Here is a 16,199-nt window from a genome sequence, read left to right on the forward strand (position 1 = left end):
TTAGCTAAGTTAGAAATTCCCCCCAAGGGAACCCATGATGTATAGTATAAGGATGTATAAATTTGTATATTGGTCACTACTCTGAGAGCACTTTTCTGAAAGCAGAAATCCACCCAATCAAGTCATGATAGTTGGAGTAGAGATAAAGAATTGCTTTCCTTTGCCATTTAAAAACAGTTCACGTGTTATGGCTCCATTTATATGAAATTTCCAGAATAAGGGAACCCATAGAGACAGAAAGTAGATTAGTGGTTGCCAGGGCCCGGGGAAAGCGTGAGAATAGGGAGTGACTAGTGGGTGTGGGGCTTCTTTTGGGGGTAACAATAATGTTCTGGAATTAGATAGTGGTAATGATTGCACAACTCTGAACATGCAAGAAAAACACTGACTTGTACACTTTAAATGGGTGAATTTCATGGTATGTAAGTATCTCAAAAATGCTATTATAAAATAAAACCATTCATGTGAATGTTATTGGCTTTGCCTCTTGTGCCTCAGTGCCGAGAAGGAGGAAGGCACCAGCCAGATGGATATTTTACAGATGACTGCTGCTCACCTTAGCAGTGATAGATGGATAGCAGCACTACAGGATGTAGGATTATGATGACAGTTTTCAGGTTGAGTAACTGTGAGAGGCTATTTGGGGTGACCAAGTTCTCCACAGGGATCCTAAACCAAATCCCTACTCTATTGCTACCCTAAGCAAGGCCTAATTATCCAGAGCTATGGTGAGAGTGACCAGACATGCCCAAACCTCTTGGCATACTGTGATTTTCATGTTGCCTATAACATAGCAGGTGTTCAATAAATCTGTGATGAATGAATAAATGAGTGACTGAGACTCCCCATGGATCCTGTATTGGAGTAAAGTCTCTGAACACAAGCAGTGTTTTCAGTTTTTTTTTTTTTTTACACCTGGGACAACTGCAATGTGCTCTGAAATGCGTTGATGCAGTATATTTAGAACATTCAAACACAATGAATTATATTAATATATTTATTAAAAAAAAAGAGCTCAGGATACAAAAGTAGTGCCCTCTCCCTCCTCACTACGTAGGCATTACCTAGTCTTTAAAAAAAATTTTTTTAATTGAAGTATAGTTGATTTACAATGTTTGTTAGTTTCAGGTGTACAACAAAGTGATTCAGTTATACATATGCATATACATATACACACACACATATATACACATTCTTTTTCAGATTCTTTTCCGTTATAGGTTATTATAAGATATTGAATATAGTTCCCTGTGCTATACAGTAGGACCTTGTTTTTTATCTATTTTATATATAGTTGTGTGTATCTGTTAATCCCAAGCTCCTAACTTATCCCTCCCCTCCTTCCCCTTTGGTAATCATATGTTTGTTTTTAGAGTCTGTGAGTCTGTTTTGTAAATAAGTTCATTTGTATCATTTTTTTTTAGATTCCACATATAAGTGATATATGATTAAGGGGAGGTGTGGGTGTGAGTGGGTGGGGGAGAGTGGATTCTGTTTAAGCTATTCTTTAGAATGATAGTGACACCCTGTGGTAAATTCTTATAATAGACTGTATTAAACAGAGTAGGTGTGGATTCCCTACTTGTCTACTTGTACTATTAACCAAATTAACCAGACTTCAAATTAAATGAGAATGTATTGAGTACCTCTGATGCACAACAACTATGCTAGTGCTTTCATGGATATTATTTCTTTCTAGTATTTTATATTGCACCCAGATGATCAGGTGCTAAACTAATTCTACATATATCTCTGTCTAGAGACGCTATGGCATCCAGAACCCCTTAAACTGTATGGAAAATGTGTGCATGTGTGTTTCTAGGGAAATGGACTCTTACCTTTAGTAATATGCTCCCACGGGTTCCTTGCTCCCATAACACTTGACATTGCTATATTAGAGCATGCTCTAACAATGCCATGATGATATACTTTAGACTAGCTTCATGAATCTCTTTTTCTTTGAAAGTTGCCATTTCTCCTGGCAAACCATGCTCACCCTAGGTTTAAAAACAAACTTAAGGGAATTCCCTGGAGGTCCAATGGTTAGGACTCTGTGCTTCCACTGCAGCGGACACGGGTTTGATCCCTGGTGGAGGAACTAAGATCCCGCACAAGCCATGCATCGGCCAAAGGAGGGTGGGGGGGAAACTTTAAAAAAAACTTCAAAGAAAAAAGAAAGAAAGACAGAGAGAAAAAAGGCAAGATGAATAGGGTTAGATAGCAGCACAACTTTGTAGAGTGGAAAGAGTATTGGAATCTGTCAGTCCCAAATCTATTACTTCTTCCCGTTTGAGCTTAGTCAAATTAGCAAGTCTCAATTTCTTCATCTGCAAAATGGAGATAATAATGTCAGAGAACTATTGTAACAATCAACAGATGGTGATGAGTTTTTAGATACAATCAAAAGTACAATCCATAAAAAAGTGATAAGTTGGACTTTATTAAAGTTTAAAACTTCTGCTCTGTAAAAGAGACTGTTAAGAGAATGAAAAGACAAGCCACAGACTGAGAGAAAATATTTGCAGAACACATGCCTGATAAAGGATTTGTATTCTAAATATACAGAGAATCCACTGAGAAAACTTATGCGTATAAATTTGAAAGGATAATCTTTTACAGAAACATAAATTTTTATTTACAGCACATTTTTTCCCCTGATTATAAAATAGTACACAATCACCATAGAAAACATAAAAATTAGAGAAAAGGATAAAGAAAAAAATTCAATTTATCCCATAGCTCAGCAATAATAATTGTTAACATTTGATGTATAGTTTTCCTTTTTTGCTAAGCATTCATGAGTAATATATTCATATGGTATCATTGGTTAACTGATGCTTAAAATTATCCTATTTGTTCCACCTGGGGGGTCTGGATTTCTCCCAAGAGAAGGAGGAGCCCCTTTTCAACACTGACTATAGAATGTCAAATCCTGGTCTATAGAGTGACATCAGCCAAGCCCTGGAGCTGCATCTGGGACAGGGTTGGGAAGAGAAGGCAAATGCACTCCTCAGGTGTCTCTGTCTCTTCTGTCTCTGAACAGATCTAGTTTGCGTTTGGTGTGTGTATGTACAATGAGCATGTGTGAGCCTGCACACACGCAGGGAAAGAAAGAAAGAGGGCTGAGAGTTCAGGGCTGAGGCTTAGCGCTTGCATTGCTGGCTGCACACTCACCAGAATGGCTTTAGGAAGCCCCTGCCAAGGGCTTTTTCCTTATCTTTAGGGATAACATAAATACAGAAATGTGCAAATCATAAGTATACAACTAGAATTTTAAAAAATCTAGATGCACCTTGATCAAAAAATATAACCAGCACCCCAGAACCCCCCACTATGCTCCCTTTCAGTGATTACCTGCCACATAAGTGACCCGACTTCTAATACCATAGATCATTTTTGTCTGCCAAGCAGATTTTTTTGATTCTGTAATGGACTCATAAAGGGAACTAACTATTATACCTTCATAAGCACTCTGAAAAGAGTAAAGTTGCATTGATGTAAGTATTTCAGAGCCAGGTAGGCCTGTGGACTCTGATGTGGGAAGGCATCATTACAGCCTTGGACCTGGACAACACAACTTGGCTCTCTTGCAATCATTGGGGTACCACCAGACCTCTGATTGAAGTCCTGTCTAACTCATGCCTGATCTGCTGCTTTAAATTTTGCTCTTCCAACTTCAGATAGTACCAATACTAATCAGTTGCCCTGACTCATGTCCTACCAGACAAAACTGACCTCCGTAGCCTTCCCCTCATCCCAGTCCTGTTGGCTTGATGTCTGCTAAGCCTGCTGTGCTGCCCACTATGGCCTTAACCAGGTGCTCTTGCTCTTAATTTGTAGACTTCTGAAAGATCTAGGCCTAGGTAATGCAGATTGAGAAAAATGAAAGAGTAAAACATGAGGAGTGAGATTCAAAGAATTGAAAAGGACAGGAAAGAATAGGGACATTTTTTTTTTTGGTCAATTTTAAGAAATGAAACTTCCCAGTTTCCTTTTCTAGACTAGAGCAAAGGTAACTCAAAATAGGTCTCAAACCTCACATTAGTCCATTTTTAGGATGGTACAATCAATAACTCTTCAAACATAGATAGAGCAGGGCCAAACGTTCCCTATATATTCTTGTTAGAAGTTACCTATTTGTTCTATGCGCAAGTTTAGTTTAGTTTTTGAAATTTTTTTTATTTAAAAAATTTTTAACATGTTCTGCACATCTTCCCTGTTGCTGGTTGGAAATCATTAAAACATCCTGGAAGGCTGTTTTGGGACAGTTAGTGTTAGGAGGAGTCCACGGGGATTTTGTGAGCACTCTATATAATGTACAATGTAATGAGTTGTAGGGAGTTGGAGGTACACACGGGGTGAGGGTGATTTACAACATCCTTTATAATTTAGAATAAAGGAGGTGGGTTTGGAGAGACCTTAGAGGTTAAAGAGATCAATCTTCTACTCAATGAAGTAATCCCTTTGACAATAACCTTGATAGATGGTTATTTAACATCTGCTTAAACATTTTCAATGATTTCCAATGACGAGAAGCTCACTGCTTACCTAGGCAAGTCATTGTATTTATTCCCATCTTGAATTATAATAAAGCTTTTCTGTGTAATGATTTGAGGTCTGCCTTCTTGCAGCTACTTTCTAGGGAACCCAGTTCTTGCCTCAGGAGTAGCAAAGAATAAGACTTAGTAAACTAATGGGCAATTTTCCTATAGTGAGAGAGTTACCATGTCATTCCTTCCTTACTCCAAGTTAAATATCTCAATTCTTTCCACCATCCGCTAGCTATCGTGGTCTCCTTCCTCAAGACAGTTAATTTTATCAATGTCCAAATAGAACAGAATACTATAGATGTGGTCTGATCAGTTTAGGGTCTAATGGGTCTATAACTTTCTTTGATTTGGATTTAATTCTCCCATTAATGCAGCCCAAGCTGGGTTTTGTTGTTGTTGTTTGGTTGGTTTTTGTTTGTTGTTTTTTTGTTTGTTTTGGTAATTGTCATACTTTTGGCATATACTGAACTGTGGTCAATAAAAACTGTCATATCTTATTTTTAAAATGTGTATAGTTAAAAAATTAACATACTGTGAAATTAACATTTTTAGTGAACAGTTCTGTGAATCTTAACACATGTATAGATTTGTGTAACCACCACCACAATCAAGATACAAAATAATTCCATCGCTCGCCCCCCCCCCCCAAATTTCCTTCCACTATACCTTTGTAATCACACCCTCCTCTGACTTCTAAGCCCTGGAAAGTACTAGTCTGTTTCCTATCACTTACAGTTTTATCTTTTCAAGAATGTCATACAGTTGGAATCGTTCAGTATGTAACTTTTGGACTGGCTTTTTTCACTCATCATAGTGCCTTTGTGATTCATTCAACTTGTTGCATGTATCAATAGTTCATTCCTTTCTATTGCTGAGTGTTACATTGTATGGATGTACCATTGCTTGTTTATCTCTTTGACAGTTTAAAGATATTTGGTTGTTTCCAGTTTTTGGCAATTTTTATAGAGTTACTGTAACCAACCATGTACCAGTTTTTGTATAAACATAGTTTTCATTTCTCCTAAATACTGAGGAGTGGAATTGTTGAGATACACCTAACTTTATAAAAAACTTTCAAATGACTTTCCAGAGTAGCTGTACCATTTTGCATTTCCACCAGCAATATTTGAGAGTTATAGTTGTTCTGAATACTAGCCAGTACCTGGTATTGTCAGTATTAAAAAATTTTAGCCATTCTAATAAGTGTTTACTGATTTCATCCTGGTTTTAATTTGCATTTCCCTAATGGCTAAAGATGTTGGACTATACTAATTTGCCTTCTGTATATCCTTTTTGGTGAAATGTCTGCTAAGTTTTTTCTCAACCTTTAAGTTGTCTTATTACTGAGTTTTGAGAAATATATATATACATATATATAATAGATATGTCTTTAACAAACATATGATTTGCAAATAATATCCCCTAGTCTGTAGGTTGTCTTTCATTCTCTTAACAGTGAATATCTTTAATAGAATAGAAATTTTAATTTGGATGAAGTCCAGTTTATCAATTTTTTTCTTTTATAGATTGTGTTTTTGGTGTCATGTCCAAGAACTCTACCTAAACCCAAGCCATGAATCTCTTTTTATTTTTTTTCTTCTAACCATTGTATAGTTTTGTGTTTTACAATTAGATCTATGACCCACTTTGATAAATTTTGTTTATGATTCATGGTATGGGTTGAGGTTCTTTTTTTGGATATGGATGTCCAATTGTTCAAACACCATTTATTGAAAAAACTATCCTTTCTCCATTGAAATGCCTTTCCATTTTTGTCAAAATTAATATATGTGTGATTTTATTTCTGGACTCTGTTCTGTTGATTTGTGTCTATTCCTGTGCTAATAATATACTCTCTTGATTATTGTAGCTTTGTAGTAAAACTTAAAATAGAGTAGTGTGATTTCTCTAAATTTATTTCTCTTTTTCAGAATTATTGTGGCTATTCTAGTTCCTTTGCTTTCCCATGGATTTCCTATATATATCAAAAATCCCACTGGGATTATGACTGGAATTGCATTAAACCTGTAGATCAACTGGCATCTTTACTGAGTCTTCCAATCCTTGAATATAGTATGTCTCTCCATTTACATAGTTCTATTTTAAAACCAGTGTTATGAGGTTTACAGCATACAGTTCCTGTAAATATTTTACAAGATTTATACCTAGATATTTCATTTTTGGGGGATGCTGTGTTTTAAATTTCAGTATCTAATTGTTTATTGCTACTAAATGAAAATATGATTGACGTTTGTCTTTTGGCCTTGTAGCCTGTGATCTTGCTAAATTCACTTTTTAGATCTAGGAGGTTTCTTATAGATTCCCTTGGGATTTTCTACACGTTTCTGTGAAACAGTTCTATTTTTTCCTTCAAACCTGTGTGCATTTTTTTTTCTTGCTTTATTTCACTGGTTAAGGGTTCTAGTATGATGTTGAATTGGCGTGGTGAGAGTGAACATCCTTGTAATGTCTCTGACCTTAGAGGGAACACATTCAGTCTTTCATCAGTTAGTATGATATTAGCTGTAGGGTTTGTTTGTTTGTTTGTTTTTTATTGAGGGTGCCTTTTCTCAATAGATTGAGAAAGAACTCATCTATTCCTAGTTTGCTGAGAGTTTTTATCTGGGATGGATGTTGAATTTATCAAATATTTTTTTCTGCATCAGTTGAAATGATCATGCTTTTTTTGGCTATTAATATAGTGGATTACATTTCTTCTTTCCTAATATAAATAAGCAATGATGTAATTACCCTATAAACACTGCTTTCACTGTATACCACAATTTTTTGTATGTCGCATTTTTATTTTCATTCAATTCAAAATATTTTCTGATTTCCCTTAAGAGTGTTTTCATTTCTTCAGATATATACCCAGAAGTGGAATTGCTGGATCATATGGTAGTTCTATTTTCAGTCTTTTGAGGAACCTCTGTACTGTTCTCCATAGTGGCTGTACCAATTTACATTCCCACTAACAAGGTACAGACAGGGTTCCCTTTTCTCCACATCCTTTTGCCAACATTTGTTTTTTGTGGCCTTTTGGTGAGAGCTGTCATATCTTTTTACAGAGTAAATTACTTCATGCTGGGAACTCTCTTATCCTTCATTTGTGCATTTTAAAAATATACATTTAGTGATATTAAATTTTGTCATATAGGTATTGATCTATGTCCTTTTGGTCCATTGTATTTCATGTGTTAATTGTTTTTTTTTTTTTTTTTTTTTTTTTGCGGTACGCGGGCCTCTCACTGCTGCGGCCTCTCCCACCGCGGAGCACAGGCTCCGGATGCGCGGACCCAGCGGCCATGGCTCACGGGCCCAGACGCTCCACGGCATGTGGGATCCTCCCGGATCGGGGCACGAACCCGCATCCCCTGCATCGGCAGGCGGACTCCCAACCACTGCGCCACCAGGGAAGCCCTGTTAATTGTTTTAATGTATACAATTGTAATAACTGATAATCCCTTGTTTTAATGTATCTTCAACCAAGTCATTGTTCAGAACATTGACTAGGTTAAGACTAAGAAAAGAACCTTGTAAGAATTTACAGATGATCTATAGACTTATTCATTCATCTATCACATTTTATTAAATGCCTACTTCCGTATGCCAGGTACTTTCTAATGCCCTGGAGATACGGAGACAAAATAAAATCTGTTGACAGAGATCCAGGAAACAATGTGTTTTGGTACATCAGTGAATGCACCTGACTACTAAATCAACGCAAATTTTTTGAGCCTGGGTCAGGCTTTGTGTTGCATAGAGAAGACATAGCAGTGAACACGTTAGTGACAATCCCTTCCATCATAAAGTTGCTGGTCTTATCTGTACTATCACATTGCCTTGGTTTCTCCATTTTGCCTACCAAACTATCATGAAAGACTTTGACACATGACTCTCTGAAATCCCTAACTAACATCAGTTATCTATTTCTGATCTACCAATATAGATGCCCTATCAGGAAAAAAAAAAGAGGTTAATTTGTGAAACTTGCTCTGAGTTATCTCCAGTTTCTTTTCTAAGTGCTAATCAACTCTATGTTTAAGCCAGTTTGGGGACTACCCTGGTGCGCAGTGGTTAAGAATCCACCTGCTGGGGCTTCCCTGGTGGCGCAGTGGTTGGGAGTCCGCCTGCCGATGCGGGGGGCGCGGCTTCGTGCCCGGTCCGGGGGGGATCCCACGTGCCGCGGAGCGGCTGGGCCCGTGGGCCATGGCCGCTGGGCCTGCGCGTCCGGAGCCTGTGCTCCGCAGCGGGAGGGGCCACAGCGGTGAGAGGCCCGCGTACCGAAAAAAAAATAAAAATAAAAATAAGAATCCACCTGCCGACGCAAGGGACATGGGTTTGAGCCCTGGTCTGGGAAGATCCCACATGCCGCGGAGCAACTAAGCCTGTGCACCACAACTACTGGAAGCCCGTGTGCCTACAGCCCGTGCTCCGCAACGAGAGAAGCCACCGCAATGAGAAACCCCCGCACCCCAACGAAGAGTAGCCCCCGTTCACCGCAACTAGAGAAAGCCCGAGGGCATCAACGAAGACCCAACGCAGCCAAAAACAAACAAACAAATAAATAAAAGAAAAAGCCAGTTTGTATTTTCTGGAGCTTGACATAAGCTAATGGAAAGAATCTAGAGCCTAGTTTTTCCCTTTCAAAAAGCAAGCTGTTTGTTTATCTTTATCTTAATTCCTCTACCAACTTAAGCTTCATCCAACCTATTTTCCCTCTTGGTAGACCACCCTCTATCTTCTGTTGTCCATGTCTTCTGGTGTCAGACTTTAGCTCCTCCTTTTCCTGTGGTTATATTCTCACTTACCTCTCTTAGAAGCGTTCTGGAGGGAGGAGGTGGGTAACCAAAGTCAGAGCAATTGATCTTTAGAGAGAGTTGAGGAAAGAGAGAACCAGAAGATGCATCCTGGTGCTGTTGTCTGTGCTTAGGCCTTATTTCGAATGTAGATGTTTGGTATTAGATTGATATTCATTAGTGGTATACACACTCTTGGTTCGGCTGTGTTTCAAGGCTAGGAAAAGTGGATGCATATGGAACCGACGGCAGAAAGGATTTATTTCAGGACACAGAATGATTTGAACAGAAATTACTTACATTTTCAAAATATGATCGCTCCTGTTCCTGTTATGGGCACTTTCTCAGTGCCCCTGAAATCCAGATGAAACTCTAAACATGGAAAAGTAGTTACTGTTAAAGCCAAAAGCTCTTCTTTCCTCTCTTGTAATGACAGCATGATAATCTTTATACATGAGAGCTGATGAATATCTTCTCCTGTTGGATTCCAGTAGCAGTAACTTCGAAAAGTTCTGGTAAATCAGTCTCTTTTCTATGACAGATATAACTATTGCCTTACCACAAGATATTTTAAAACAACACAAACAACAGCTATAAGAACAAGAGCGGCAGCAACAAAACCCAGTCTCTTGCAAAATCCTGATTCCACATCTAAGCTGTGCAAACTCAATACTTCCAAATAATTGCCTTACACTGTCCTCCCTTTCTCTCTCATTTCACAATACAGGACTTTCCCACTAAAATCAATCATTCTTTGTCTCAGCTTATGTTTTGCTATGTACAGGAGTTAGAATTGTTCTGGACAGTTAATTAGCCATAAATCCTTCTCTAAAATATAGAACATGTCAGCTGTTTTTGTAAACCCCCTATGTTCCATTTTGCTTCAGTGCTTTTTTTATAAACCTAATTGTGTCAAGGCACTGACATATTTATTGCTCACCTTTTCACCCTTTATGCTGATCCCTGGCTGCCCACAGGGCCCTTTGAATCGATCAAAACCACTCCCCTTGTGTAAGAAAGGTCACATTTACACTAACAATGGGAATCCATAGCCATGTGTTGCTTCAGCGTGGGTCACCGGGAGCACATGAAAGCAAAGGCTGTGACTTGCTTGGATCCCTCTTGAGTTTTTACTTTCCCAGTTTCACATACAGAGGCACAGGAATTATATATATATATATATATATATATATATATATATATATATATATATATATCTGGCTGGGTTGGGTCTTCGTTGCTGTGTGCGGGCTTTCTCTAGTTGTGGCGAGCGGGGGCTACTCTTCGTTGCGGTGCGCTGGCTTCTCATTGCGGTGGCTTCTCTTGTTGCGGAGCATAGGCTCTAGGCACGCGGGCTGCAGTAGTTGTGGCTCACGGGCTTAGTTGCTCCGCGGCATGTGGGATCTTCCCGGACCAGGGCTCAAACCCATGTCCCCTGCATTGGCAGGAGGATTCTTAAGCACTGCGCCACCAGGGAAGTCCCAGGAGTGATTTAAAAAAATTGGTTTTGACTGCTGCCTCATACTCATTCTGTGTTTTAGGAGGGAAAATGGAAAGTCCTTATTAAAAAGAAGTATCTCGGGCTTCCCTGGTGGTGCAGTGGTTGAGAGTCCGCCTGCCGATGCAGGGGACGCGGGTTCGTGCCCCGGTCTGGGAAGATCCCACATGCTGCGGAGCGGCTGAGCCCGTGAGCCATGGCCACTGAGCCTGCGCGTCCGGAGCCTGTGCTCCGCAACGGGAGAGGCCACAACATTGAGAGGCCCGCGTACCGCAAAAAAAAAAAAGAAAGAAAGAAAGAAAAAAGAAATAAAAAAAGAAGTATCTCTTTTCTCCACTCAGACTTAGACCAGAATTTTTCTGAACATGACCCAGGACAAGAAAAGAACAGAGAAGAAGAGTGGCTTGATATGAGAATTCAGCTGTTGAGCTCCCTGGAAAGCAGGAGTCATGTGGAAGATGTGAATTTTGCCACATGCTGGGTTAGTTTGTTCGTTTCTCCTTCCATCCATCCCTTACTCTGTAGAGATGTTAGAAGCAGAGATCACAATCTCAAATGCCTTCAGAGTATGAATGAGTTTTAAAGACTACGAAAGATGGGAATTTGGGTGAACTGGAGAACACAGGTCCCATCTTAAAGAGGTGGCCACTACTCAGCCTTAGCATTTTCTAAGGAGGAGTACAAGTCCAGTGTGAACTGAATTCAGTCCAGTGTGAACTGAATTTTTAAGAGAAGCAGGAAATCCAGTTTTTTATAAAAAATCTTCCAACTTTTAAATGACATCAACTCTCTGACAGTTTTAAAATCACTGTGCTGAATGGATCTGCATTCTGAATTTGACCAGCATTTCAGGACATCCAAAGCTCCACTGTCCTTCTGAAGTTTAGAGAGGAGTGAGGAGGTCAGAAGTGATTATGCTACAAAGCATATATATATTCTATATTTTGTGATAACCTATAATGGAAAAGAATCTGAAAAAGAATCTATATCTATATATCCGTCTCTGAATCACTTGGCTGTATGCCTGAAACTAACACAGTATTGTAAATCAACTATAGTTCAATAAAAAAGGAACAGAAAGTTAATAATTATAGCTATAATAAAGAAAAATATCCTGAATTAAAAAAAAGTTTTTCTTCTGTGGCAGATTCTAATTTCCCAGTCTTTCCCCCACCAGAAGCAACTTCTATTACCAGTTCTTATGTATGTTCCTAGATATATCCTGTATGCACATATATATTTTTGAAAACCACCACAATAAAGGGGAATGTAATATAAACATTGTTTTACATTTTATTTTTTCCACTTATGCATCTTGGATATTATTTTTAATCAATACACAGATTGATTAAATATATATTATTTATATTTTTATAAGAATAATTAAATGCTTCATACGTATCGTATATAAAAATCTCATCATTTCACTGCTCTGTAGCATTTTATTATATGGTACTACCATAATTTATTTAACTCTCCTGTATGATTTTAGGATTCTTTTTCTATTCAAGCAAAATCATGAATGTCCTTGTACATGGGTCTTTGAATATAAATGAAAGTGTGACAGTAGAATAAAAGTTTAGATGTGAACTTACTGGGTCAAAGAGTATATGCATTTATGTTTTGACATATTTTGCTCAGTCTTTTTCGAAGAAATTGCCAACCTACAGCACTCCCCACAGGGGCCACCTGTCACACTGCACTCTTGCCAACAACACAGATTTTTTGTGTGTATTATCAAATTTTTTGAACTTTTCATTTGATAAGTAGAAAATAGTATTTCATTGATGTTTTCACTTTTATTTCTTTATCTATGAGTGAGGCTGAGCATCTTTTGAAAATCATTTGCTTCCCTTTTTTCAGTTATTCATTAAATATTTCTTGACCATGTATAATATGCCATGCATTGTGCTAGGTACTGTAAAACTGAACCAAATGCACACAACCTGTGATTCATAGAACATATTGTCTAGTGGAGGTGACAGACATGACACAAGTAATTACAGAAATAATTATTTGGTTACTGTTGTGATAAGGGTAGGGTGTTATGAGAGTGTGTAACAAGGGGTCTGTCCTAGTCTAGGAGGACAAGGAGGACTTCTGGGAGAAGTAAATTGAGATCTGAAGGAGGACTGGAGTTAACAGGATGCTAACAGTAACATCACAATGCCTTGGTCTCCCTCTTCTGACCCTCCCAGTCACTTAGGGAGTGACTACACTTCCTTTATACACCAAACTCAGGCCCACCTGACCAACAGGTGATCAGAGAACAGGATGGGAAAACCAATCTGAATCAGTTATTTTCATTATTCTGGTGAAAAGTCTGGTGGCTGAAATCAATGACTAAGTTTTATTTTGAAATACACGTTAACTTTTTTTTTTTTTGGCTGCGCCACATGAGATCTTAGTTGCCTGACCAGGGATCAAACCCATGTCCAGTGGTTAAGTGCAGAGTCTTAACCACTGGACCGCCAGGGAAGTCCCTGAAATATATGTTAGTTTTAATAGCCTATTTGTTAATTTGTCAAAAATCAAGAGATAACTGAATTGAGATTATTTGGAATATTTGACAGAATGACGTGTTTTGCACCCCCTCCAATATTTTACATTTCTATTTTTTTTTGACTACCTAAAACCGGATTCCTTCACCTAAACTTAATGCTGTCTAACAGCTGTTAAATCGTGAAAGTTTGCTGAAAAGATCTTTTTTCAATTACAGCCCTTTATAATATTGAGACCTTGATAGTAAGATTTCATATTTGAATTACGGGGAAATGAGAGCTGGAAGACATTTTTTTAAAAAAAGAGTGAAATTAGCAGTCAGCAAATAACTTAGGGAAAGACTACTGGGAAGTCATGTGACCTCAACCTAAACCTCATTGTGTCACCTTGTTATCATAATATCGCCTTGTTCTTTTTGAAATTTTAGTTATTTGTCTTAAATTAATTTTTATTGGAGTATAGTTTCTTTACAATGTTGTGTTAGTTTCTGCTCTACAGCAAAGTGAATCAGCTATATGTATACATATATCCCCTCTTTTTTGGATTTCTTTCCCATTTAGGTCACCACAGAGCATTGAGTAGAGTTCCCTGTGCTATACAGTATGTTCTCATTAGTTATCTATTTCATACGTAGTATCAATAGTGTATATATGTCAATCCCAATCTCCCAATTCATCCCATCCCTCCTCCCACTTGGTATCCATACGTTTGTTCTCTACGTCTGTGTCTCCATTTCTGCTTTACAAATAAGAATATCTATACCATTTTTCTAGATACCACATATATGCATTAATATACGATATTTGTTTTTCTCTTTCTGACTTATCTCACTCTGTATGACAGTCTCTAGGTTTATCCACGCCTCTGCAAATGACCCAATTTCGTTCTTTTTTTATGGCTGAGTAATATTCCATTGTATATATGTGCCACATCTTCTTTATCCATTCCTCTGTTGATGGACATTTAGGTTGCTTCCGTGCCCTGGCTATTGTAAATAGTGCTGCAGTGAACATTGGGGTGCAAGTGTCTTTTTGAATTATGGTTTTCTCAGGATATATGCCCAGTAATGGGATTGCTGGGTCGTATGGTAATTCTATTTTTAGTTTTTTAAGGAACCTCCATACTGTTCTCCACAGTGGCTGTATCAATTTACATTCCCACCAACAGTGCAAGAGGGTTCCCTTTTCTCCACACCCTCTCCAGGATTTACTGTTTTTAGATTTTTTGATGATGGCCAGTCTGACCAGTGTGAGGTGATAACTTCATTGTAGTTTTGATTTGCATTTGTTTAATAACGAGTGATGTTGAGCATCTTTTCATGTGTTTGTTGGCCATCTGTATGTCTTCTTTGGAGAAATATCTGTTTAGGTCTTCCACCCATATTTTTACTGGATTGTTTGTTTTTTTGATATTGAGCTTCATGAGCTGTTTGTATATTTTGGAGATTAATCCTTTGGCAGTTGCTTCATTTGCAAATATTTTCTCCCATTCTGAGGGTTGTCTTTTTGTCTTGTTTATGGTTTCCTTTGCTGTGCAAAAGCTTTTAAGTTTCACTAGGTCCCATTTGTTTATTTTCATTTTTATTTTCATTACTCTAGGAGATGTGTCAAAAAAGATCTTGCTGTGATTTATGTCAAAGAGTGTTCTGTCTATGTTTTCCTCTAAGAGTTTTATAGTGTTTGACCTTACATTTAGGCCTTTAATTCATTTTGAGTTTATTTTTGTGTCTGGTGTTAGGGAGTGTTCTAATTTCATTCTTTTACATGTAGCTGTCCAGTTTTCCCAGCACCACTTATTGAAGAGGCTCTCCCTTGTGTATTCTTGCCTCCTTTGTCATAGATTAGGTGACCATAGGTGTGTGGGTTTATCTCTGAGCTTTCTATCCTGTTCCACTGACCTATATTTCTGTTTTTGTGCCAGTACCATACTGTCTTGATTACTGTAGCTTTGTAATATAGTCTGAAGTCAGGGAGCCTGATTCCTCCAGCTCCATTTTTTTCCTCAAGATTGATTTGGCTATTCGGGGTCTTTTGTGTTTCCATACAAATTGTGAAATTTCTTGTTCTAGTTCTGTGAAAAATGCCATTGGTAATTTGATAGGGATTGCATTGAATCTCTAGATTGCTTTGGGTAGTATAGTCATTTTCACAATGTTGATTCTTCTAATCCAAGAATATGGTATATCTCTCCCTCTGTTTGTGTCATCTTTGATTTCTTTCATCAGTACCTTATAGTTTTCTGTGTACAGGTCTTTTGCCTCCTTAGGTAGGTTTATTCCTAGGTATTTTACTTTTTTGTTGCAGTGGTAAATGGGATTGTTTCCTTAATTTCTCTTTCTGATCTTTCATTGTTAGTGTATAGGATTGCAAGAGATTACTGTGTATTAATTTCGTGTCCTGCAACTTTACTAAATTCATTGTTTAGGTCTAGGAGTTTTCTGGTGTCATCTTTAGGATTTTCTATGTATAGTGTCATGTCATCTGAATATTGCCTTGTTCTAATCCTGTCTGAAACTATCTGAGGATGGCTTTATTGGGAATTCCCTGGTGGTCCAATGGTTAGGACTCTGCACTTCCACTGCTGAGGGCACAGGTTCAATCCCTGGTCAGGGAACTAAGATCCCCTATCCTGCATGCCATGTGGTGTAGCCAAAAAAAAAAAAAAATGGGGATGGCATTATGCAGTTAAGATTCAGTTTGCTCTCTAATTTGAGCTGTTGGTATCCTAGCACTGTAAAATCTGTGTGGTTGTGATGATTACCCAGGCATAACTCAGAGATATTGTAGGTTTGGTTCCAGACCACCACAGTAATGCATATATTACAATAAAACAAGTCTCATGAAGTTTTTG

The sequence above is a fragment of the Mesoplodon bidens genome (assembly GCF_964165515.1).
Source record: "Mesoplodon bidens genome assembly, chromosome: 8".
NCBI classification, from domain to species: domain Eukaryota; kingdom Metazoa; phylum Chordata; class Mammalia; order Artiodactyla; family Ziphiidae; genus Mesoplodon; species Mesoplodon bidens.